This window comes from Cervus canadensis, chromosome 7 (assembly GCF_019320065.1).
Source record: "Cervus canadensis isolate Bull #8, Minnesota chromosome 7, ASM1932006v1, whole genome shotgun sequence".
NCBI lineage: Eukaryota > Metazoa > Chordata > Mammalia > Artiodactyla > Cervidae > Cervus > Cervus canadensis.
The window spans coordinates 22800075-22822615 of NC_057392.1; the positions used below are offsets into that span (position 1 = coordinate 22800075).

Consider the following 22541-nt stretch of genomic DNA (forward strand, 5'->3'; position numbering starts at 1 on the left):
CTTCCCTACACATATTGCAGAAGGCGGACCACTGTCAGAGGTCCCACAGGGCACTCACCACACCCCCAAAGATGAAGGAAGGTCATGGGACAGAGGCCGTAGGATTACCCCCCTGTCCCAATGGACCTCCTCTGTGGTTCCCTGGGGCTCTGGTCAGTGGATTCATGGATCACACAGTGTAGCTCTTAGTAAGTTTCCTTCTCATTATGGACAAATGCTTTGGAAGGCAACAGAGTGATGCAGGGAAAGAGGAAGACTGGACGCTTGTAACAGAGGGGAAAGGCGTAAGTCTTAGAGTAAAAGCCGAAGAAATATTTAAAAGGATAATGGCTGATAGTTTCCTAAAACTAATGAAAGATATCTAACTCTAGATTCAAGAAGCATCAAAGTCACCAAGCAGGAAAACTGATGGAAAATCTCACCTACGAGCATCAGAGTAAGCAAGTAAAAACCAAGGACAGAGAGAAAAAGAAAGTGCAGTAAAGGATTTCCATAGCCACCCAGATAACTGATAAATGCATCCTTTGTACTTGGTACATGGAAGGACTGTGATCCCAGGTGGGTACTACAGGATACAGGATGTGGAAGATGATGAAGAGGAAAGATGTGGGTGAATCCAATGACCTGGATGCGTACAGCAACAATAATGGGATTCTTATGGGATTAAGAAGCTTCCCTGATAGCTCAGCTGGTAAAGAATCCGCCTGCAGTGTGGGAGACCTGGGTTCGATCCCTGAGTTGGGAAGATCCCCTGGAGAAGGGAAAGGCTACCCTACCCACTCCAGTATTCTGTCCTGGAGAATTCCATGGAGTGTATAGTCCATGGGGTCGCAAAGGGTTGGACATGACTGAGCGACTCTTCCACTTTCACGGGATTGAAGAATATGCTGTATTGAAACCACAGGGTGCAGGATCGGACAAGGGTGAGAAATGGGCAGAGTGCCCCAAGACTCAGCACAGAGTCCAGCAGGGTCAGCTGCACTGGCCGACCCCAGAGGGCTGACCCGCTGATTCGCAGGGCTAAGTAGCGCACGCTGATTTAAGCTGTTGAGTTCTGAGGTGACTGGTTATGCAACAGAGCTGACTGTTACAGAAATGGCCTCCTAGGTGGGGTGCTGCTGCTTCAACAAACAGCCCAGTCCTTTAGGCAGCAGAGCTGGGGAGACGGCGAGGAATTTATCCCTGGAGGCAGGAGGCATGGACCCAGCCTCTTAAGATGGCGGGGGGCAGAGGGGCATGTCTGCCAGCAACCATCTGTGCCTTCACCTCTGGAGAGGGAATCAGACTGAGTGCAGCCGGCTCCTTGTGTGGGTCGCCTACTCTCCACGTGGGCCGCAGTGTCCCTGGGGGCCATTGCGGGTCAAGGAGGGGCTGTGTGCTGACCACATCCTGCTTCCTGCGTGGTGTTCTGGCTCCGCTGGTAAACAGAGGGTCACCCCATCCTGCACTCATGCATTTGCCCTGCATATGGCATGCTGTGGGGGAAGTTAAAAAATAAAAGCATGCCTCTGGTGGTGCAAACTTGTCAAGAATTTGTCAATTGACAAAGCGTCATAGACGCTATCGGTCCCCTCCTGCTGTCACTTCACTCAGGTGAACATCCCCGGGTGGGGATCACACTGCGTGCCAAAGTGTAGTGTTAGTCGCTTCGTCGTGTCTGACTCTTTGAGACTGCATGGACTATATAGCCAGGCTTCTTTGGTCCATGAAATTCCTCAGGCAGGCATACTGGAGTGGGTAGCTCCAGTACCACGGGGATCTTCCTGACCCAGGGATCAGACCCAGGTCTCCTGAATTAAAGGCGGATTCTTTACCATCTGAGCCACCAGGGAAGCCCAACTAGTTGTTAAGCAGAACCAGTGATTTCATGAGAACACAGAGCCTCCAGAGCAAACAGGGCCAGGGTGGGTTTTCATCTGCAAGGCCCAGCCTGGCCTTCTCTTCTGAGAGGCTGGGTGTCCCCAGGGGGATGGACTGAGGGCTGGACTCTCATCCTCATGGGGCTGGCCCCACACAGTGCCCACCACTCACCTCTCATCTTGGCCTCTTGCTCCTGTGGTCAGTGCACTAGTCGCCACCCCCCACCCCCACCCCAGCCCCGGGCCCTCCGGGACAACACCCCACAGACACGATGACCTGCAGCAACACAAAGTTACTCTCTCACACTCCAGAGGCCAGAGGCTGAAATCAGGATCACCAGGCAGCAATCAGGGTGGGGCGGGGCCATGCTGACCTCAGAGGCTCTGCGCTCGCCCAGATCCTGGAGGCTCCCAGCCTCCCTCTACTCGCGGCTGCGTCACTCAGCCCACACTCCCTCTGTGGTCATCGCTGCCCTCCCGTCTGTAGTCAGAGCTCCCTGGTCGGCTCTCTACCAGGGCACAAGGGCAGGGAGGGCTCACCTGATAATCCAGAACCATCTCTCATCTCGACATCTTTGAATGAACCCCAGACATGGGGCCCTTTTCCCACATGGGGTCACACTTACAGCTCCAGGGGGTTCAGGCTGGAGGAGAGGCCTGGCAGAAGTGGCCAAGTTTGAGTTTGCAAACAGAGGGTGGAGGAGCTCCCCCACCCCACAAACACTCCAGGCCTCTGCCCTCCCTCCCTCTTCCTTCTGCCTCGCCTCCCTCTTCTCCACAGCTGATGCTCAGAACCTACTGGACAGCAGGGCAGTGGCACATCTGGGTCCCAGGACGGGCTCACAGTCCTGCTGACACACACACTCAGCTCCAGCAAGCCTTCAGACAAGGGAGGCTGCCCCCCAGACAACTCCCCCCACGGTCTGGCGGGTCCCCCGTCTTGAAGAGCTTTCATACAATGTGTGATGCTATTTGTTTCCCACATGAGCCTGTACCCCATCCGGACGTGGTGTCCATGGTCCCCTGAAGAGAGGGAACTGGGCTGAGAGGATGCCTGAGCCACGGGCCAGAGGTGGTGAGACAGGGGGCTTGCTGCCCTCCCGGCCTATGCCCGCTGTCTGGGAAGAAGGTGACACAGGGGGCTTGTGGCCCCCCAGACTGTGCCCGCTGTCTGGGAGGAAGGCAGAGGGGGAGGGGGAGATTCCTCAGGCCTGGCCCTCCCCACTATGTGGATGGACAGTGAGACCTGCCCTGGCCAGGTGGTTCTGCACTCCCAGCAGAGTGCTGAGATCACCCTGGGAAGTAAGAGGACCACCAGCAGACGCAGGTGTTGGATGGTGGTGGGGTTCAGGGTGCATCAGACCCTCGGCGGCCCCGTCTGCTGGGCTGGTGTTTCATTACTTAACTTCTCACATAAGCAGGTCGCTCAGAGGGGTATGGATTTCCGCAACTCAGGAAATAAACATCTTTGCTTGGCAAAGCCGCTCTGGGCAGAGTCTGTGCCGGGCAGCTTAGGAGGAAAATAAGCTTAAGCCAATACCTCAGTTTCAAGTGACAGGCGGGGAGCACAGTGTGCTGTTTCCAGAACCCAGGGTTTAATCCGGAGCCCCCCCCCCCCTCGTTGCCGTGACATCAACTCCCAGAAAGGATCAGTCACTTCATCCCCGTCAAGATGATCTGCAGATTTCCCCCTTGAACATTTTAATGCGGAGTTTTGTCCCAAAGTAAGTGTCGTTTGTCATCGTGAGAAATGCAGGGAGTGACAGGACACCGCTCTGTGGGGCCCAGCTTCTGCTGAGATGCCTCCTTCCTGGCTCTGGGGACTGGATCCTCTGGGGGACAATCTCCCCTGCCCCCCAACTCCAGACTGCTGCACTGCTGAGCTGTTAATCCCAGGGCTTAGGAGGGCCTGTCCCAGCTTTGGGTTGATTAAAATTCTACTTTTACACAACTTTAAAGGCACAGGCATGGTTGGTGGTATGTGGCTGTTTCTCTTGTTTTTAGTAAAATGCAGTGATAAGCTGCCCCACCTCGGTGAGGTCCTTGGCAGGTGGGGGCAAGGTTGGGGGGCATACCCCATAGCTCTTTTCTTGAGAGAACAAGGTCACCAACTTCACATATGATGCCAGTCTGCCACATGGGAAACAGTCAGCCTAACATGTAGGGGCTTAAAGCAACAGCCATCGCGTGTCCCTGTCTGCTAGGCTCAGGATGGATGGGTCTCCCGCAGGCGGCTCCTCATCGCTGGCACTTGGACAACGGCTGGGTGACCTCTGAAGGCTGGCTCACGGCTGGGTCTGGCCCCGGGCTCCCACTGTGTCCCCATGTCTCTCTGCGTGGGCTCTCCAATCGGCAGCTTCAGGCCAGCCTTGCCCTCAGTGCCGCAGGGCTCCAGGGCAGGTGGCCCGAGAGTGCCAGCGAAGAGCTGTACTGCCTGCTCCCGCCTGGCCTCAGACGGCACACACCACCAGGTCCACCCCGTCCGGGCCAGGGGAGTGGACACATGTGTCCCTTCTTCATGGGCAAGCTGCATGTCCAGGAAGGACCTGGGGGAAGAACAACTGTGGGCTATGGGCTCTCCTCACCACTCCAAGCGGGTGCACGCTGGTCGGCCAACTCCACACACTGGCAAGTTCCTGCCATTCAACCTCAGAAGAACGGGAGCCTTCAGTAGCATCGACGATGTCAGGCACCAGTGACATCCAGTAACTCCATCCCCACAGGTCCCCAAGAGACGGCTGGCACTATCCCCACATGACAGGGAGGGATGGCTTCCTGTGCTCTAAATGAGAAATAACAAACATCATCCATGTATAACTCCTGGCATTTCTTCTGCCGTTTCCAGTTTTCCTCTCGGCACTTTGTGCATTTTTTTTAAACTATTTAAAACATTTTTATACAACTCTTTAATCTGGTGAGTGGTCTTAAAGCATTTTTTGATCATCTACCAATAAGTAAAAAGCACCTGAACAAATTCTCCCCAATGGATGTGATCCAGTTAAAAATATGTACATGACCAACTGTGCTAAAATATTAAATACACAAGAAAACATATATACTAAAATGAGAAAGGGTGAGATAAAATGAGATTAACAATCTTTCAAAGTGTTCATTTATTATTAAAAACATTTTGCACTCGATTTAACATTATTACTAATTTAAGATGAATAATTATGATGCTATTTCAGGAAGCTAGTGTGAACAAAGATGCCCGTCCCTTCTAACACCTCATCCAGGCTCTTCGCAGAAGCGGGCTTCTCTGGATGCTCGGCTGCCAAAGCTGAAAAGAACAGCTCCTGAAATATGTAAATTCAAATGAACCAGAGCGTCATAGGTTGTACATACAAAATTGCAACAGTTTGTTTCTGTCCATCCATAAGTTATGCAAACACTTCAGTGAGATTCAGCTGGTGAATTTCCATCTTCCCTGGGACTGATTGCTTCCCAGGTGGCTCAGTGGTAAAGAACTTGCCTGCCAGTGCAGGAGACATAAAAGTCCCTAGGTTGGGAAGATTCCCTGGAGGAGAGCATGGCAACCCACTCCAATATTCTTGCCTGGAGAATCCCATGGACAGAGGAGCCTGGCGGGCTACAGTCCATGGGGTCACAGAGTCAGACACCACTGAAGCGATTGCGCACAGCACAGTGGGACTAGTTGCAGTTCTTGCAAACTAAGAGTTGCATCAGTGTATTTCTAACAAATGAATTCAAAACTCACTGAAAGTTTTTACTTAGAAAATTTAACAAATTAGAAAAAAATGTTTCTGTATTTTAAAACTGAGCAAATATGAGAACATTAAAATGACAAATTTAACAGGTTTTAGCTACAAATTCACATGAACTAAAAAACAGTTCAAACATTGGTTTTCGGAGCACAGCACCTGTTTTTTTTTAAAGGGAAGTTATTTTAAACTCTTAAAAACCTTCCTTTCACCTAAAGATTACGAGAGCTCTTCTACTCTTGTTGAAAATGCCCAACAGCTCCCAGCTCCCAGTCCTGATGAGGACACAGATCCTGCAGTTGGTTCTGCATTCCAAGGGGTCCTGCCAGGCTGTGGGAACTGCCAGGCCAGCAGCACCGTCCAGCCCCACCTGGGCTTGCGGTGTCAGTGCTGTCTGCAGGCTGCCTATGCATGCGTGTACACAGGTGTGCGTGTGTGCAGGTGTGTGCATGTGCGTGCATGCACAGGTGTAGGTGTGCATGCAGGTGCATGTGTGTGCCCATAGGTGTACATGTGCACACAAGTGTGTGTGCACTATGCATGGGTGTGAATGCACGTATATTTGCTCAAGCACTTATAAAAGCACTTATAAAAGTGAAGCAGCAGCATCTGTGAAGCCACATCACTGGGCACAGGTTCCCTAGAACACGGCCTCTTAGACCCCTCTGGCCTGGTCTGCCTCTCCCTGTAGTACTGGTGTCCAGGGGCCTGGGGAGGCGTCCATGCGGATCCCGTGCCCCCGCCTTTTGGACCACACCCTGGGGTCCCGCACCCTGGGACTTGCTGCCAGACTTCCTACAGAGTGCCCCTGGGGCAGACTCAGTCACCAATGTGTCCCCTGGCCTGTGGCAGGCCAAGTAGGGGCTGTTTTCAAATGTGGTGGACAATACTTGGCTCAGCGGGCTGGTTGTCCACCCCGAGGGTGGGACATGCTGTAGGTGGGAGGAGGTGGGGTGGGAAGGGCTGGAGGCTACAGGGCCACAGAGAAGCCAGGGTGGGCTCCCTCCATGAACCCCACTGCACTGGGAGAGGTGAGTGGAGCAAAGTCACGCATTCATCACGATTTGTTGTTGAGTTCAGTGCTCAGTCGTGTCTGACTCTTTGCGACCCCATCGACTGCAGCACACCAGGCTTCCCTGTCCTTCACTACCTCCCTCCTGGAGTTTGCTCAAACTCATGTTCATTGAGTCAGTGATTTCATCCAACCATCTCATCCTCTGTCACCCCCTTCTCCTACTGCCCTTAATCTTTCCCAGCATCAGGGTCTTTTTCAATGAGTCAGCTCTTCACATCAGGTGGCCAAAGTATTTATTGGAGCTTCAGCTTTAGCATTAGTTGTTTCAGTGAATATTCAGGGTTGATTTCCTTTACGATTGACTGGTTTGATCTCCTTGCAGTCCAAGGGACTCTCAAGTGTCTTCTCCAGCACCACAGCTTGAAAGCATCAATTCTTCAGCACTCAGCTTCATCAGGCTCATTCCTGACAAATCAAGGAGGTGCCCTCCCTTTCCCTGGTGGACAGAGCCCAGGTGGCGCTGCCTGCTGGTGGGAAGCAGCCAGCAGATTGCCTTCCTGGGTTTGAGGTACCAGGGGCTTGGCGCCACTCATTGACCCCCGTTTCAGCACAGACCCTACGTCCTGAGGATGGTGACTGAATCTTGTGGGGTGCAGGCCAGAGCTGGCGCCTCAGCTGAGCCATAGCCAGCCTTCCCCCCATCCTCACTGGGCTGACTGATGCTGCCTGGTGGGCGCACGGTGTCATCAGAGTCACGCGCCAGTGTTCGCACATGTGCTGGAGAAGCGTGTGTCCGGGACTGGGAACATGAAAGCAGAGGCCCCTCTGCCTCCACCCTCAGGACCTGAGCTGGGCCTGCCACAGAGGTGGGGAAGGAGATGTGCCCGGCTGACCGGGATCAACGTCCTTCTCAGCAAGAGCAAGAGGGATGGGGACAGAGCAGCCCGTCCCCCAGTTGGATCACTGGGCGTGGCACATGGGGGTGGGGAGGGACTGACCTCACCACTGGATGTCTAGTTGGAGGGGGAAGGGGCCTGCCTTTGCACTCCACCTGCTAGGGGAACCCATTTGCTGTTCTGGTTCTGTGTGCACGGCCTGGTGTGGGACCTGGCTCTTCATCTTCAGGGCGGGGTGGGCAGGTCACCCTTGAGAACTTGTGATGTTTCTTGGTCACCTTGTGTTTGTTCGTGGGTTTGCAGATGCCCCCTCACCTCCCTGACGACTTGGCTGGTAATTGGGAGAGGGGATTCACAGACCCCTCTGGGAGCCAGATCAGTTTGTGATCCCTTCACAGCGAGGGCTTCTCCCCCAAATTTAATTTTTAATGGTAATTTTTCAACATTTACATTTCTGATCTTTCACCTTACCATTCTCACGAGAGGTCTTTGACGGAAGGAGGAGAGTCCAATAAAGTGGAGGGCAGTGCAGCAGAGAAATGAAGAGCCTAAGAAAATTGGAGCCTAAGAAAATTGGGGTTCCAAATAAACAGGGGTCGAGCTTATCCCCTCATCCTCTTTCTATGACTGAATATTCAATTAGCAGTTCTATGTATTCAAATTTGTTTCCATTGATGTTATTCGGGGATTCTCTGGTGGCTCAGACGGTAAAGAATTCGCCTGCAATGCAGGAGACCTGGGTTCGATCCCTGGGTTGGGAAGATCCCCTTGAGAAGGGCATGGCTACCCTCTCCAGTGTTCTTGCCTGGAGAATCCCATGGACCAAGGAGTCTGGTGGGCTATAGTCCACGGGGTTGCAAAGAGTTGGACACAATGGAGAGATGATTATTTTTATCAACAGAAAAGTCTCACGTGACCTTCAGCAAAAAAGCAGCTGATGAAGAGTTTTTTTAGAGCCTTAGGTGTCTGTAGTGCGGAGTTCAAGCGCCCACCCCACCCAACCCCGGGGACCAGCGACTACATCCTGAAGCCCTGCGTGGAGGGAGGGCTGCGGAGACAGAGACAAAGGCAGAGTTGTTGCATCGGAGCCCAGGCGCCCTCAGGGAGAAGGACTGGAGCTTTGGCTGACACTTTCCCGGAGCTGAAAGTCTTCCTGAAATAAAGTCCGGATGAGCCATGACGTCACTGCTGCTCGGGGAGGTGTGTGCAGACGCGTGTTTCTTTTCTGAGCAAAAAGAAGGCAACACAGACTTTCTTGTTTACGCAAAATATCAGAAATCTTGCTCAGGAGAAAGACAAAAGCGGAGCTGCTCAGCTTGCCATGGGGGAGGGGAGGCGGCAGAGGGTCTGGGGCTTGGGGGCAGGGCCAGTCCCTCCCCCCCTCCCTCTCTGTCTCTCTGGGTTTGTGTCTGTCTCTATGTTGGTCTGTCTCTGCCTCTGTCTGTCTCTGTCACGCTTTCTGTCTCTCTGTTTCTCCGTCTCTGTCTCTCTCTCTGTCTCTTTCTCTCTGTGTGTGTCTCTCCGTCTCCATGTCTCTCTGTGTCTCTCTGCCTCTGTTCTCTCTCTCTCTGTATGTCTCTTTGTGTGTCTGTCTGTCTGTCTGTCTGTTGTTTCTCTGCCTCGGTCTGTCTGTCTGTCTGTTTCTCTGTCTCTGTCTTTGTCTCTCCCTGCTGGAAGTGGCTTGTTGGCCCCGGAGCCTGACTCTTTGAGCTGGGAGATGCAGTCAAGGGCAGTCGTGACTCACGGGCACTCGTGTGCGGGGCCAAGAGCTCGGAGGCGTCTGAGCCCAGTGCACTGGGGGTGATGGAGTGCAGGGTGAGCCCCTGCCTCTATCACAACAGACTGTGGGGCACAGACGTGCTCATTCCAGGCTGACACCTGAGCTGATGGGCTGGAGTTTTCTCACAGGTGCAAAGAAGAGCGCTGCTCACCCCCAGGCTGTGCGTCCTTTGGGGTTCAGAGCCCCTGCTTCCAGCTTCCCAGCAGTGGGGGTACCTTCCACGTCTACCCCAAGGACAGTTGTGGCCTCTGGTCCCTCAGATCCACAGGACTCTCTGCCGGGTGTCGTACAGATCTGAGGGGACAGGGTCTCTCAGGCATGCAGACATGGGGCAGCCTGTGGTTCAGGCACAGGGAGGTGTAGGGTGCAGGTCAGCTGGCCAGGCGTGAAGACGGCGAGGCAGAGTCCTGGCGTCCTCAACACCTGCTGACGAGCCCTTCTCTCCCTTCTCACGTGTCTCTCTCAGATGCCCCTCCACGCTCCTCTCTCCTGCCTGTGGTGCACGTGTCCACTGTCATTCACCCCAGCTGGGGCCCCTTGGACCCTGGTTGGCTTGGCTCTGCTCTGGGCAGGTGCAGCCTCCACCCCTGTTTTATGGGCCAGGGAACAGGGCCCCCTTGATCACCCCTCATCCAATCACAGCCAGATGCTATAGCAGTAAGGTGAGGTAGGGCGGTGCATGCCTTGGACTCTGCGTCACGTGGGAAGCACCGCGTGTGCAGCCGGTGTACTCCCCTAAACAGGGCAGCTTGGGCGCAGACTGGTTTACTAGCTTTCCGACTTTCACTCCATCCATTGGCAATCAGAGTCACCTGTGAGCCAGCCAGGGCAGCAGGAACTGGGCTGTGGGCCTCGGCTCTGTGAAGGGGAGTTTAGCAGCAGCACCTGAGTCCTCGCTGGGCAAACTGTGTCACTGTGGTTCAGGCAGAGCGCTGGGGTGGTTGTGAGTACCACATGAGTTCTCACTGCGGACGGCCAGTGATGCCCCAGACCCACAGCAGACTCAGGTCAAATGCTCTAGACCTCTCCCCATGGCAGGGGTGCCAGGGGCTTTGCATGAGGGCACCGGGGCGGGGGGCCTCACATCTGGGAGGATGTTGGCACAGATTACTCCAGGACTGCTTTCTGCTCTTAGCTGTGTTCCCACCCTTTCAGCTGACTGATCTGGAGCCCACGCCCCAGGCTCCAGCCAAGATAATGTGTTCACCCCCTCCCACCCTCCCCCACTCTCCAGCCGCAGGGTGTGTGTGAGAGTCAGGAAGGCTGAGTGCTGGGCTTCATCTGACATCATTCCAAGCAGATGATAATTATGCGGTCCCTTCTCTCCCAGCTCCCTGTGCCCCCAACAAGACACCAGGGAGTTATTTATAAACATGGGCCCCTGAGGGGAGCTTCTCACGGGAAGGATGGTGGTGGTGACAGTGATCTCAAGGGTGCACATACGCACGTCCTCAGGGCCTGTGCAGGGGAAGTGCCTGGAACACAGGGCAGAATTCGAGGCAGGGCAACCTGCTTAGAGGGGAGGAGCCTAGACCTGCTCCAGGCCCCCAGCTGCTGTGGCATGGGGGTGGGGACTGCTCCCCTGCGCAGCCTGGCTTTCAGAGGTCTGCTAACCTATGATAATATGCCAGCAACATGGATTGTCTTGTGTGTCAAGGGCGGAGGCACGAGAAGAGCGGCTTTCTTCCTCCTGGGGCTGGCAGGAACTGGAAATAATTGAGAGTTGTTAGGGTCCAACATGCTGTCCTGAAAACACTATCATTACTTTCCTAATGACTAACTGTGTCTCAGGAGGCGATGAAGGCAGCTGAGAGGCCGAGGGCTCCTGGGGAGGACAGGGAAGTGGGCGGCTGGCAGCCTGTAATCTGGGGGAAGGGGGCGGGCTGAGGGTGCTCTGCCTGCACCCCCACCCTGTTCTGGCCTCTGGAGTAAGGTCCTAGGGTGCCTCTGCACCGACCCCTGCCTGCAAAGTCAAGGTGAGGTTGAGCCCCATTCAGGACAGCACATTCTTACAGCCCTGGTCTCTGGGCTCCCTCTTCTGGAGCTGAGGCCTGCCCGTGCCCCATTTGTTCACTTCCAGCCTCATGTCTCCTCGGGACCACCCAGCCAGGGCCTCCACCACCTTCTTCTCCTGCTGTACCTTCCTCCCTCCCCCACAGTGATCCTTCCAGGGCACACAGTTAACTACATCTCCCTGCTGGGAGAAGCGTGACAGGTGCCCCCTGCGTGGCTGAGACAGAGACCCTCTTCTTAGGGAAGACTCACACCCCACATTTAGCCTCTCCCAGCGCTGCTGCCCTTCCGTGGGCCCACCCACAGCCCTCCAGCCTAGGCTCTTTCTTTCTTAAAGCTTGTCTGTGTATCACACGAGCGACATGTGAAGACAAATGAGCACACAGCTCTTCCTGCCCCACCCCCCAGCCTGTGCTTTCTCTGACTGCCGCCCTGTGTCTGGGGTGGACAGTGCAAACTTTCTGAGTGTTGCCAGCTTTGTCCGCTCTGGGTGTCAGTGGGGCCCTGTGTGTACTGTGGTGAGGTTCTGGGTGCTAGGATCACTTCTAATGCTTCCTCAGAAAGAAGTGGTCATAATGGTGACTTTGAGAGTGTCTGCTTCAGGCGATCCACAAAGGAGTTCACAGAGGAGAGGCCTGGGAAATGCCTCCTGCCCCCATCCAGGAGCAAACGGTGCTGATGGGGCCAGAAACAGGACTGCGCAGAGGAGGAGGCTGTGTTCCTAGGCTAATTCCCAAGCCTGGCCCTGGTGGCCTGAGCTACTGGAACCTGGGGTCAGAAGTCCTACCATCCTGGAGGTATCTGGCCTTCTGGTTGACCTCTCCACTTCTACAAGGCCTAAGGAGGCTTGGCTGGGCTGAGGGCCATCCCCTCATGGATCCGGGGAGGGGGGTCCAGCTCTGGACAGGGGTTCTGGGGGAGGGCAACGTCCCAGAACCCTGCTGACTCTGGTGCCCGATCACAGGCGGCATCACCGGTGATACCTGTGACCTGGCTCGAGTCTTTAGTAGGTGGGCTGCAAGAAATAATCCTCTGCTAAGAACAGCCATAAGGCAGGGATGGGACACTGGGGTTCAGTGCCTCGAAAATGACCACAATAGGAACAAAGTAAAGCAGAACTTAGTTCAGGAGGGATAGAGAAAAGGGTGACGGGGCAAAAACACCTGAGACATCCATAGTCCCCTCACGTCACCTGCGGACAGGTGTGCTGACCAGGCCCCGGAGAACATACATGTGGTAGTGCACCGCGTCGTGGGTCTGCTAGGCGGGCAGGCGGACGGGTGCAGCCTGACTGAGGGATTCTGCAGAGCGGGACAAGGGGCACCAGGCGGGGGACTGGGACAGGTAGGGGTCCGGGGGGATGGCGGGGGGATGGCGGGGCGCAGTCCCGCTTTCGCGACCACCGCAGGACCCTGTTCCCGGGGCGGAGCGAGGACAGGCGAGCACCTGGCGGGTGCAGGGGGCAGGCATCTCAGACCGTCCAGGCCAGCCCCTGCACCTGCAGGGACCCGCCCTTCCCCCCCTTCCCCCCCCCCCTCCCCCGCCACCTGTACACTCCTCCCCCTGCTCCTACTTCCACAGTCCCGGGACCCGCCCCAGGCCACGCCCCCACCCAGTAGTCCGCCTCCTCCCCATTGATGGTCTCGTCCTACCTTGCACAACTCCCCTCCTCCTCGCCCTGTTCTGGGGCCCTTCCCACCCCACCCAATCTGTGGACCCGCCCCCTCGCCTCTCCCTCGTCACCGCCCCAGTGGGTGGACCTGCCAGCTCTAGGCCCCGCCCCTTGCCTTTGACGTCTCCCTCCCCGCATTGGGCTCCGCCCGGATCTGGCCCCGCCCCCACGGTGATCCTCCCATGGCCCCGCCCTGCCCCGGCCAAGCTAATTGGTTTCTTTCTGCGGAGCTTCCCGAGCTCCGATTGGCTGTACTCGTCGCCGTTCCGCTGTTCGATTGGCCCGCGGGGCCCGCTTTCGCGAGGACCTGCTCCTCGACGGGGCGGGGCCAGCGGCGGCGCGCAGCACGGGATTGGTCAGCGGCTCAGAGGGGGCGGGCCCACGCCTCGCGCAGTGCCTCTCCAGAAGCGCCAGGAGCAGCTACTGCCGCCTCAGTCGCCTCAGTCGCTTCAGGCTTGGTCGCCTCAGGCTCAGGCACCACCGGGATCTTCAGTCCTCACCCCCAGCCCCTCCCCGGCCGCCCTCCCGTGGGCAGGCCCGCGGGCACGCCCTCTGCCGCGGGACAGGTGAGTGATAGCGGGCAGGGCCGGGGATCCGGGGTGGGGAATCGGCTGGAGTCCGGGGCCGGGGTCGTGGGTCGAGGGTAGGGGTCCCGGCCAGGGTCTAGCCGGGATCGGGACCAGGGATCGGGAATAAGAATCGGAGGTCGGGGATCGGAGTCCGGGCCGGGATCGGGGCGGGGGATCGTGGGTCCAATCGGGGACCCGGACCCCTAACTGGGGTCGAGGTCGAGCCGAGATCGAGGTCGAACCAGGGGTCGGGAACCCGTAACCGGGTTCGGGGTCCGGGCCGGGCGGGGGACGCAGGTCTCCGCCAGACAGAGCTCCGCGGAGAGCGCGGCGGACCCCCGTGGGGCCCGGACTAAGTTGGGCTGCCCCAGGGTCGCGGGCCGGGCGGGGCGGGGCCGGGCCAGGCCGGAGGCGGGGAGGGGCGGTCCCGGAGGACCCGGCGGCGCCCCCTCCTCAAGTTGGCGCCTGGGCCGCGCTGCGAGCTCACGGGATTGCAGATCCGGACGGAAACTGGGCGCGGGGAGGGTTTCTGAGTGAAGTGACAGCGCGGCTTCGGCGAAGCGCGGACCCCGCCTGAGCCGCCCTCCGAGATCAGAAGTTGTAAACGAGGATCGCGGGGTTCAGCCTAGCCTGTCAGCGGGTGTTCGCCGCAGGTCTGCTCCGGACTTCAGGAGGCTCACATTTCAAAACGGTGTAAGTTTCGTCGCGTCTGACCCAGGAAAGATGTGAGGGAAAGCGCGAGGTTGGCGCTGGGCTCCGGGCGGCGGGCCCAGGGGAGGGAAGAGGCGCGGGGAGCTCGGGGCGGCGCCGGGACCGAGAGAGGGGATCCGCGGGTGCCCTTTGTGTCCCGTTCGCTCACACGCCCAGCATCTGCCTCCTCGACTCGCGTCTGCCTCCCTCCGTGACCCGCGTCAGAGCCTGGAGCAGGGCACCTGCGGCGGTGCGGCCCCTCTCTTCTGGTTGCTGTATGTTCTTTTATTTCGGGGTGGGTCCAAAAGTGTTTATTGTTCCCATAAATGTTTCACTCTGGAAGTATTGTTTACTGAGTGTGTATGTGTATTTCTTCGCTTCTACTTTTTTACTTAGTACTCCGAAGTACTTGCATAACAAATTTGAAAGTTAACAAAGCCGGGTCTTAAACCTTGTGCTTGGGGTTGATTATCTTTCCCCACCTTCTTTTGAGGCAACACGGACTTGCGGGTCTTTTTGGCTCTGCAGTGGGCTAAGGGCACTCTGGGGTGATGAGAATTTCTGATGTGTAATTGACCAAAAGGAATCCTAGGGCAGCAGGGCCTTGATGAGAGACGTTTACAGACTAGTCTGGGTAATAAACAGACCATGCAGTTCACACCATTCCTCTGGCACAAAGGGCACCTCATCTTTCCAGAATTTAATTTGCTGTCAAGGGTGAACTATTGCCCCGTTTCTGTTCTTTGAAGTTGTCTTTAGAATTGGGAACCAAAGGAAGTGTGCAAAGGTACTTTCCTATTGAAGAAAACGGACTTCCAGCCCTCTCACACACAGGAACAACTCATATCATCATAAAATGTCTCAGAGATGTGCATTTTCGCCCAGAGACTGTTTGCAAAACAGTGACACTCTGGAGGGGTTGCTGGCAGAATCCGAAACAATCTCATTGATCCTTACATCAGAGGAACTGGAGTAGTTGTGTGTGGTGTGTTCAGACCTGGAGATCCACCAGATATCAAGGAGTCTTCAAATATAAGTGCAGTCACTGACTGACATTGGTCACTTTTGAGCACTAATGTTCTGTTGTTTGTAGATGCTGTTATTTACACAGTGCAAGTTCATTACAAGTGTGTTAGGATTTATATAACTTTATGCATGGCAACCCACTCCAGTATTCTTGCCTGGAGAATACCCATGGACAGAGGAGCCTGGTGGGCTACAGTCCTTGGGGTCACAAAGAGTTGGACACGACTGAGTGACTAAGCATAGCATGCATTTTCTTAGTTAATACTCAATATTATAAGGTTTTGAAAACAGGTTTGCTGGTAAAAGGAGTTTTTGTTTTGTTTTTTAGCTGAAAAGATTAGATATCTTTTGTAGAAATCAGGGCTTTATGACTGATATTGCCACAGGTGGTGTTAATTAGTGGTGATGTTGGACTTTACAACATCACTTTTCCAGATATCTTTATTAATACTCAGAGTTGGAGAAAATACAGTTTTGTGATTACATTTTAAAGGTATTTGTGAGAAAATTTCACCATATGGATTTATTTTGTTCTATGTTTAAAAGAGCATGCAGTGTTTATATTTGCAGAAGTCCCACAAGGTCCTTGAAACAATCTAGCCATTCAAGGTTGGACACTGTTTCTGTTCCGGCAGTTTCACTTCCTGGACCTGTAGTCATGAGTCAATGGCAAAGTTATTCCCTATGTTCACAGAAATCTCAGGGCTTTATTGTGAAAGTGGTCACAAAGCAGATTTTGGTAGATGAAAGTTGTGAATCCCTTTGGTAAAAAAAGGCTGTCCTTTAGGCCATAACAAAGAAAAATACCTGCTCGTGTATTGGAATCACTCCCAAATTAAACATTAGAATGAATACTGTAGATTTCGGAAGTGCTCTGGTGTTAGTTGTCAGCTCTGGTTGCAAAGACTCTTAAAAGCACCCCAGCCCCACTGTCCATGGTGCTGAATACATGCCCATTTATTTCTGGGTTTTTTTTTTTTTTTTGGTCTCAAATTTCCTTTCCAGTGTGAATGTGCTTTTGGAGTTTTAAAATGAATTTCAGCATTCACACTATTAAAGAAGAGTTGAACAAAGGAATTTTATTGGACCTGAATGAAAGTATGCCTTTTAAAAACTCAAGGCATATTATTACCTCTTTTTCTAAAACGTTGATAATTGTGCTGATTCAACCTTTGCTTTGCTTAGTCCCCTTCACCCCAGGTGAGAATTTTCCTCCTACAGTATGGACATCAACTAAAAAGCCCTTGAAATTAAGTGAGACCCTGTTTGCTTAACTAACATCCTCTTTAAAAATGTACTCTTTATTAAAATATACATATATATTTGTACATAGAGGCACTTTGCTTTTCCCTAAACAGAGTTGGGGTTTCTCTGGTGGTTCAGTGGTAAAGAATCCTTCTGCAATGCAGGAGATGCAGGTTCAGTCCCTGGGTCTGGAAGATCCCCTGGAGAAGGAAATGGCAACTCACTCCAGTATTCTTGCCTAGAAAATCCCATGGACAGAGGAGCCTGGTGAGCTACAATCCACTGGTTAACAAAAGAGTCAGACATGACTTAGTGACTAAACAACAACAAACAGAGTTGATTGTAACATCCTTCAGCCTCATTGGCATGGCACTTCCCAGTCTTCCTGGAGAGGGGCTGGAGCCCTCTGAGAATGTGGTGGGGCTGTTGGGCAATTGCCAAGCATTCCTGTTGTATTGGAGCAGTATCTACTCTGTTGTCTAGAGTTTTGAGTACATCTTTGTATATAATTTTAGATAAATCCTTTATCTATCTTGAGGCTAATTTTGTCTGTTTAGAACAGGTTAGCAGTAAAAAATAATGGGTGTCACTTGCACAGAGATTCTTCCACATGATAGTAAATTGTGCATCAAACAAAGTGGTGGATTGTTGAGGTGTTTTTTTGTTATGAACATCTGAACTAGTTCTTTGGCCCTGTCAGCTGTACATGTAACCCTGGTTATTCTTTGACATCTGGTTTTTGAGGGAGACCCAGGGCAGCTTCCTTCTGCCTCCTCCAGATTTCAGAAATCCTCTCTGAGTGCTACTGTTTGCCAGGCCCTGTGCTATGATCTGGGAACCCACAGGGAAATGAGACAGAGTTATCTTTGAAGGACTAAGCACTTTGGACTGAGGACAGGACGTGAAGACAGATGATTACAGGGGACACACTCAATGCTGCAATTGGGGTACACAGAAAGCTGGGTTGGTGTATGATTCATTTAGACTGGGAATCAAAGAAGGCTTCAGAGAGGAGCTGACTTCTGGGGTGAGCCCTGGAGTTTGGGTTGTAATTATTTGTGCATAGATAGGTATACACTGATTATGAAAGACCAGAAAGTTGGTGTCATTGGAGGACAGGGAGTATGGTGGTGCTGAGGCTGGAGGTATAGGGGATGTTGTGAAAAGGTTGGGACTCTGCTAGAGGTATTGTGGGGGGAGGGGACATTGAGGAGAGGTGTAGTATGCAGAATAATGGCCTCCCAAAGCTGTTTGCATCCTGAGCTCCAGAACCCGTGAATGTGTTATGTGTCAAAGAGGATTTAAGGTAGCAGTTAGAATGAAGGTTGTTAATCAGTTGACTTTAAAACAAAGGAATTATCCTGAATTGTCCAAGTGGGCCTTAAGTTGTCACAAGGGTCATTAAATATGGGAGAGAGATGCAGAAAGGCAGTGTCAGAGTGCTGTGAAGTGACAAAGACTCTACCCTTCACTGCTGGTTTTGGAGATGAAAAGGATCATGAACTAAGGAATACAGGCAGCCTCCAGACTCTGGAAAAGGTGAGAAAATTGGTTCTCCATTTTCCAGAAAGGAACACAACTGGCTGACACCTTGATTCTAGCCCATTGAGACCTGTGTCTGACATCCTCCCACCTAAGCACTAACCAGGCCCGACCCTGCTTAACTTCCGAGATCAGCTGAGATTGGGTGTGTTTAGGGTGGTATGGCTGTAGATTGACTTCTGACCTCCTGCACTATAAGATATTTAATTTATGTTGTGTTAAACCATATATTCAATGGAAAATTTTTTAGAGCGGCTGCAGGAAACTGAGTTGGGACTCTACTCTAGAAAGTTTCAGCTGGGGAAATTTAAAGAGGAAGTAACCTGGTCAGTTTGGCTGTAGAAGATAAACAGATCCAGTTGCTATTTAGGAGGAGGTTGCCCTAAGTTAGCAGGGTTCTGATCCCCAGTTTCATTTCCTGGCAAGACTGGTTTCTGACCTTGCGTTACTTGGCTTGAGTCCCAGTTGAAGTTTTCCTCTAAGCAGCCTGCTCAGCCTCCACCCTTGCTAGTTGCCATATCCCACTGGTTCGCTGTTCCCTGTGCTGGGAACACAGGGGAAAGTGGATCAGGTATACATCTATCTATGCATGATATTGTGGGGATTGTGGGATCACAGGGTAGGCTCAGTTCCAGCCTCAAGAGCTGTTGTAAACAATGTCTCAAAGGTTTGTTTCTTCATTTCTTTGCTGATCCTTTATAATTCAGATGTTTAATTGTTGTCAGTTGAGTAGATATGAAACATCTCACTGTTTTAATTTCTGTTTCCTTGATTACTAGTGAGTTTGAGGGGTTTTTTACCCATTTATTGGCTCCCCGAGTTTTCAAGTCTATAAACTGTATTCTTATATTGCTCGTCTGTTTTTGTGCCTGGGTTATCCTTTTTATAGCTTTTTTGAAGTTCTTTATATTTGGATTCTATTTGCGTCCTATTTTTTATCTTTTTAAAAATGCTATTTTGATGAACAGATGTTTAATTTTAATGTCGTCAAATTTATCAATCTTTTTCTTACTGTTGGTGGTTATTAAGTCTTATTTAAGAAATTGTTTGTTACCTCATGGTCATAAGATATCCTCCTCTTAAAGATTTTTTAAAAAATATTTCCTCCTTATATTCTACTTTGAACTTATTTTTGTATGAGGCAGGAGGTAGAGATATGATTTTAGATTTTTTTTCCCTTCTGCCAATACTGTTTATTGAGTACTGTTCTTTCCCCAGTGATCTGCAGTACTATCTCTGAAACATACCAGACCTCACAAATGTGTGGATCTGTTTCGAATTTCTCCGTGTAAATAGATATAATTTCATTTCTTCCTTCCTAGTCCTTAAATCTTTTATTTTTTGTCTTTTCCCTTTGTTTGGACCACTAAACAAAGTTGCATAGAAATTGTGGTAAGGCTATCCTAATACTGTTTTTCACTTTAAAGGCAATGTTTTCAAACTGTTAAATATGAAGTTTGTTGTGTACTGGTAGATTCCTTTTATTAGGGTAAGGATGGTCTTACCTACTAAATATTTTAAAAAATCATTTATAGATTTTTAATTTTATCAGATGGTTTCTTTACCTATTTTATAATTTTACATCTTTTCTTCCTTGAACTCTGAGGTAAAATATTTTAATATTTTAAATCATCATTAATATTTTTAGTTTTAAATCATCATTGGTTTCTTGGGATCAACTCTACTTTGTCATGATATACTACATTTAAAAATTACTATTGGATCCAAGTATGTAATCTTTCACTTTTGATTTTGGTATATATTTCATAGGAAGTATTGACTAATAATCTTTTCTTGTATTGCTTTTAATCAGATTTGGTATCAAGATGATGCTTCATCATCTCTGCAATAATTTCTGAAAGAGAGAGATGTTTGTTCCTTGGAAGTTTGGCAGAACTGCTTCCTAAATGTTCTAGATGTGGACCCTTTTAGAACATGGAGACACTTGCAGTTAATCACTTTAGAAGTTGGTCCATTCTATTCACATTTTTTTGGCTGGAGGGAGTCATTCTGGATATGCCTAGTTTCAAATGGAGCAGGAAGGCATAGTCTTCCATGTTCTGGAAGTTTAGGACAACTGGAGACTGGTAAACATTAGTAATATTTAACCACACTGTGGAAGCTAATTGATGTCTGTGCTGCCAAATTAGCCAAAATTAAAACTGTGTTCCTTTCTAGGTCTTGTTCGGAGTTTTTCCAAGTATGTTGTCTATCAAGGGGCTGGTTAGATTTCTTGTGAACAAACCATCCTGCTCACTTTCTCCAGAACCCATCTTGGGAGTTCCTGCCTCTCTACCTCTCCTCATTGCAGAGGAAATATCTCCCATTCTCATTCCTTTCCCCTGACCAAAATCTTAATCATCCTTCACAGCTGGCACAGGACCTGCTGAAATCCTCTGCGTGAACTCTGACTCGTTGTGAACATTCCCATCACTTTTTACAGTACTGTCCTACATCAGAGGTGCAAAGGGCAGGGTTCAGTTGTGTCTATGGGTGGTTGGTTGATCAGAAGAGTCTTCATATCCAAGTGCAAGCTTCTCTTCTTTGTCTGAGCTCTGCAGTGGGAAGTTAGGTAGAGTGGACAGACTGTGTGAATGAAGTTGACCTCATTCACACAGTCCTCACCTTCTAGTATTCATAGCTTGTTTAATACCGCATCTCCATTGAGGTGGGACCTGTGACTGTGCTTCTAACCAATGGAATAAGGCAAAAGTGATGGGACACAAATTCCGTTATTATGTTACATTATACAATTCTATCTTGCTGGAAACTAATTTGCTGTTGTTGTTCCTTAATCACTAAGTCATGTCCTACTCTTTGCAACCCTGTGGACTGTAGCCCATCAGGCTCTTCTGTTCATGGGATTTCCCAGGCAAGAATACTGGAGTGGGTTGCCATTAACTTCTCCAGGGGATCTACGCAACCCAGGGATTGAATCTGCGTCTCTTACATTGGCAGGTGGCTTCTTTACCACTGAGCCACCAGGGAAGCCCGGAAACTGATTTAGAGAGTCTCTCTGCTCGCTTGAGTAAGCACCTGTGTTGGAGAAGCCCACGTGGCAGGAACTGCAAGGTGGCCTTTAGGAGCTGAAGGCCACCTCCAGAGACAACCAGTAGGAAGTAGGGACCCTCAGTTTTACAGCAAAGAAGCAACTTCCACCAACAACCTGAGTGAGCTTAGAAGCAGATTCTTCCCCAGTTAAGCCTGCAAATGAGAATATAATCTTGCCAACATCATGATTGCAGCCTTATGAGACCCTAAGCAGAGGACCCGGTCAAGCCTGTTCAGACTTGTGGCCTTGTTACCGTTTGTCATGCAACTGTAGAAGACTAATGCACCGAATTTGTACTGACCTCCCAGTGACCTCACTAGAAGTGGGTTTAGGCTGATGAGGGTTGTTTGAATCTATTGGGGATAATCAATTTTTTAATTATTAAAATCTTTTTCTATTTATAAAAGAATTGAAATAGGCAGAAAGTATAAAGCACAAAATCAACATCATCTGTAATCTTACCACGGAAGGATAGCCAACTTTTTCTACTTTTATATAATATATGATATGCATTTCCTTAAGTTCAGATTCATTCCATAATATGTTTTATGGACAACTTTCTTCTTTGTAGATAGTGAACATTTTTTGCATCATATCATATTTTTCTAAATTATTATTTTGAATGACTGCATAATATTCCAATGGGTGTCCCAATTTATTGAACCACTTTCATATAGCTGGGCATTGATGCTGTTTATAATATTTACCTTAATGAATAATGCTTTGATAAGTATCCTATACAAAACTCATTGTGTGTATCCTTGATTATTTCTGAAAGAGATTTGTAAAGGCAGAATTCTCATGTCAAAACTTGTAGAGGTTTTTAAACTTTTTGATATTAACCATACAGCTTCCAGTGTTCTTTAAAAAGTGTACAACTCAAGCATCTGTTTCCATAACTCACCACGTGGCAATAGGACAGAACTATTGATTTTTGAGCATTTAGGTTCCTATTTTCCTAACCCTGTTTGCAAAGTGCTTTTAAATTATTCATCAAAGTGCAGTGTTCTATTTATAGACACATTTGTGTATGAGATCGCTCCCTTAATGTCTGGGCAAAAAGCCTTTGAATTGCTATTATCACATCCCTGTCTTTGCAAATCCTTTTCTACTCTTTTCCACCCTTTCTTTGTTTTCAACCAAATAGAGACACTGAAAACAAGGTTTTGTAGTTGAAATGGTTACTCAGATGAAGTGGCTCTTCTGAATGAGCTCTTGTTCTTCTCTTCTCATCGTTCATTAACTAGTTGACTTCAAAAAGATGAAAGATCAGAGAAGTATTAATTATTAATTCAAAAATACTTCCTGATTCATAAAATAATGAGTGCTTATTTAGAAATTTTATGAAATAGTGATTAGCATCAAAAGCAGAATAAAATTCTTTAATTCCACCACCCACAGATGACTACTATATGAAGAAAACTTGTTCATACTAGCCTATTATTATTATCATCTATTGA

At 50.5% G+C, this 22541-nt stretch overlaps 1 protein-coding gene across 6 annotated transcripts in view; it reads left to right on the forward strand.

The window, feature by feature from the left end:
- The first annotated feature begins 13353 nt into the window (after positions 1-13353).
- PCBP3 (poly(rC) binding protein 3) overlaps positions 13354-22541 on the forward strand; it is a 220894-nt gene continuing 211706 nt past the window's right edge. For 4 of the 6 annotated variants that reach the window (XM_043474618.1, XM_043474619.1, XM_043474620.1 and 1 more), the window contains exon 1: positions 13355-13523. The gene's annotated coding sequence lies outside the window, so the exon portion shown is untranslated. Of the gene's footprint in view, positions 13524-13957; positions 14220-22541 lie in introns of those variants that run through there. The other 2 variants (XM_043474624.1, XM_043474623.1) reach the window with 2 other exon arrangements.